Below are 4,193 nucleotides of genomic sequence, written 5' to 3'. Positions count from 1 at the left end.
GAGACCAAACCGACACAAATTTGTGAATCTAATACCATATCCGAGTACAAAAAGAGATGCTAAAAATGAATTTGGGAGTGCTATAAGTACGTTATGTTTAATTCTTGTTGTTGAATATCTTGATTGAATACATTCAAATTTCCTAAAGGGTCATGGAAGAGAGCCCACAAGGTGTCAAAACTGATCTAGGCAAGGTTGTGAGAGTTTCAACCCAAGAGGGGTTGCAATCTTCCCAACTAGTTATTGAATATCTTGATTGAATACATTCAAAGTTCCTAAAGGGTCATGGAAGAGAGCCCACAAGGTGTCAAAAATGATCTAGGCAAGGTTGTGAGAGTTTCAACCCAAGAGGGGTTGCAATCTTCCCAACTAGTTATAAAGGCAATGGGCAGATATGTTGAGCCACAAAGTTCTTGGAGAATTGGATGGCCAAGCACGAGGTAATTCAACGTGAGGGACCACTTCCTTGGGTTCCCTTGTGCTGACTTCATGGTCACAAAGTTGTCCATCTAACAAGGGGGAACAATATTGATGACTTGGCACATAAGTTTAGCCATCATGGTTACATGCCAACTCTCACAGATTTTGTTGTCTCAGAAAAAATGGCCAATGGATACATAATTCAAGTAAGTGAGCAGGAACAAAAAAAAATGGGATGAGTCCTTTTGGGGGGAGGTGAATTGCCAGTTTGATCGAGAGCTGATTGCATCTCAACCTTGGGCAGATCTTGTTGGTCGAAAGCTGGTGGTGTGGAATGGAAACCATCACTTGAAGGCTTGGACAAGGGAAGTCAATTCAGGTTAGGAATTATTTTGAACCTCAACATGTATGTATCCTTTTTACTATAATTTATTAATGTGGTGAATGGATCTTGTGAAGCTTGCCATGATGATGCTTCCAAGTATGTGAGTGTTAAGTGTATAATCACTGCCTTCTCAGAATATGAGGAATGCTCTATGTTGTTTGCCTTGGATTGTTTTAATAGGTGAGAAATGTACTTTGGCATGTACTTTGAATCTTATAGGAAAATCATATCATAATTTTCTAATGTGTATATGGAATCACTATGAGAGATCGTGGTGTTTACCGCAGACCATTATCGCAAAACAAGAGAGAGGAATTCAAAATGAGGAGAGAGAAACCCTTTTGTTGTTTATGTGGCATTTTACCGCCTGTATTACCACGAATATTTCCACGATTATTGCGGCGCCCGTTACCGCTAAGGCCATAGACCCCCTTCCCTCTCCCTCTCCCGCAGGTTACCATTTAAATCCAATACAACTCAAAATGTATTTACACACTACAACTCCTACACTCTCCAGAATGCTCATTTCACTTAATCTCTCTTTCACTTTAAAAATTCTATACATAAATCATTGAACTCACAACAAAACCATTACAAATACTATTCATAAGCACATAACGAAACATTTGCGAATTAATCATATACTACACCAAGTGAAAGAATGGAGAGTTTTATTAATTCTCATCTTGTATAAGATCTCTACAAGCACTAGGATCCATATTTAGACCCATAGTATTCAAATCAATAAACAAGTTTAGAGATTATTCCTCGTCTCCATCACCTCGTGTAGAATCATCATCGCTTTCTCCCTCTTCCTCCTCCTCAAGATGACTAGTTGCAAGGCTTGATTGACCTTCTTCAACTTCAACTACATCTTCCTCCGCATCTTGTGGTGATGGTATGATGGGATCAATTACTGGCTCAATGTACGTCTCTGCAAAGATGATCTACCCCGCGGCGTGACTGGAATGACATACCAAATGTTGAGCTATATATAGTGTCTCTGTATATAGCACCCTGGTCCCCTCTATATAAACTCATCTCGTGTAGTCATTGGACACACTTTGGGGTTTGCATATGATGGTGTTTTCACTCTCTCTTCTCGTCTACCTATGCTCTATCGCTCCAGTTCAACATGGTATCAGAGCATACAATCCAAGGTGTTAAGGCACAGTGGGTAGTGACGAAGCTTCATGACAAAACAATTAGAAGTTCATCGGCAGTTGATCTCACAAAGTATCACGCAATACACAGCCAAAGATAAGTCAAATTATCTGTCAAGTAAAGTTTGTCTTTTGTTTCGTTTATGGTCGTGTTGTAGTTGATGCAGAAAGGTTAATTGTGGATACAATATTTCAAGGCAGTTGCTCTAGCGCAGACTTATAATATTTTACTTCTAGGCCACCACGGAGCAGCTTTATGTATAAGCGCAACCTGAATATAGCAGCATGATGTATGTATAAGCGGAGCCTAATGTAGTGCAGATGGTGAGCTTTCTCTGCTCTTTACCGCAGGAAGAGCATGATAGAGATCTCTTCATGTAAGTGGCTACGTAAGCGGCTGCTTTCGCTATATTTATCTGGTTGGATATTGATATAAACGCCTAAAATTAATGCAAGTAGTGCCAAATCAAGTAGCGTTGCCCTTCTCAGCTGCTTTAATCGACTGACCGCCGGCTATGCTCAGATGCTTTTTTAATCGCGTTGCTCAAAATAGGGGCGCCATCTCTACAACGCATCCTAAGTAAACTGCTGCATGTCCTAAGTAATCATCTTTAAGTAATCGACTGTAGTTAGTAGAAGCTTTTGAGCATCTGCCAGACACGAATTTGAGACCTCTAGATTCCGTTGTCCGTTGTGCTAAAGGGATCGTAAGTGGGCCTATATTCCTCCTGTGCAGGCGAAGTCTCCTGTCCAGCTCTCATGCAAACGAAGGTAGTTTTACCCAGCATGTCCTAAGTAATCGGCTTTAAGTAATCGACTGTAGTATGCAGAAGCTTTTGAGCATCTGCCGGACACGAATTCGAGACCTCTAGTGTCCGTTGTCCGTTGTGCTAAAGGGATCGTAAGTGGACCTGTATTCCTCCTATGCTGGCGAAGTCTCCTGTCCAGCTCTCATGCAAACGAAGGTAGTTTTACCCACCTCCCATGCTGACAAAGTTATACGTATTTCTTTGTTGTCTTATATGCACCATCGAGTTGTCCCATCTTTTAAGCGCATGATTAGATGCCGCATACGAAGGTTCTACTGTAATTGTGGGTATTAGGCAACGCAAGTTTATCAGTTTTTCTTCTAGGCTGCCTTGGTACAGCCTGCTCGTATAAGAACAACCTGATGTATGTGTAAGACATGGTTAATCCAGCAGAGCCAAGGTGGTTTGTGTTTGATCCGGTGTTGCATCGTTTTGAGTCACAGCTTTTCCAGTGCTTTACGATGGCTACGACCTTCACTAAGATCTACCAGTCCCGGCTTAATAAGTGCCTCGAAAGGGCTATGACCACCTGACCCAATATTCAACAATGGGTCAAGGGAATCTATATTGACGTAGAAATGCCGAGGATCACTATAGAGACAATTTTCTCATGCTATGTGTACCAAGCTTCTGCCTAGCACAGGTTTCTTTTGTCTTCAATCACATAGCCTAGTATAGCGTGAAATGTTGTCCACGGGCTTCTTTTGTCTTCAATCACATAGCCTAGTATAGCGTGAAATGTTCTCCACGGGCTTCATGTACATCATTGACGTAGAAACGACAAGATTCATCAAATGGAGCTTCATGATGTCACGGGTGAAGTTACATGATGCGTCTTTATTATCTTCATCCATGGTTCAAGGTGATATTATTTGCTGTGTTTTTATTTTCTCCATTATTCATGGCTTTGGTTCTTGATACATGCTACTAATCTTGTCACGATTTTCATAAAATATTTCACGTGATTTTACAAAGCAGTTATCTATTGACTCATCATTGTCTTGAGGTTTTGTAGATTTTGTGCAAAACTAGCGTTTGTAATGTCATGGTAGGTAAAGCCATGATGGTGATTACTATTTTACAATTTTTATTTGATTTGAAGAAGACGTCTCTGATGCCATGGTACGTAAAACCATGATGATTGGTATTTTCAAGCTTTTCTGAGCGTCTCTTATGCCATGGTGAATACCGTGATGCCATGGTACGTAAAGCCATGATGATTGGTATTTCAAAGTTTTTATTTATTGAAAGCATTTATGGTGTCATGGTACGTAAATCCATGATGATTGCTATTTCAAAAATTTCCTAAGCGTCTTAATGCCATGGTACATAAAGCCATGATGATGACAATTGTTCTTTGATATCTTGGGGGTCCCAATGTATTTACATGCATACTTTGTATATATTTGTGCACAA

This window comes from Adiantum capillus-veneris, chromosome 6, assembly GCF_014529385.1.
Source record: "Adiantum capillus-veneris isolate H3 chromosome 6, ASM1452938v2, whole genome shotgun sequence".
Taxonomy (NCBI): domain Eukaryota; kingdom Viridiplantae; phylum Streptophyta; class Polypodiopsida; order Polypodiales; family Pteridaceae; genus Adiantum; species Adiantum capillus-veneris.
Note: the sequence above shows the minus strand (reverse complement) of the source record.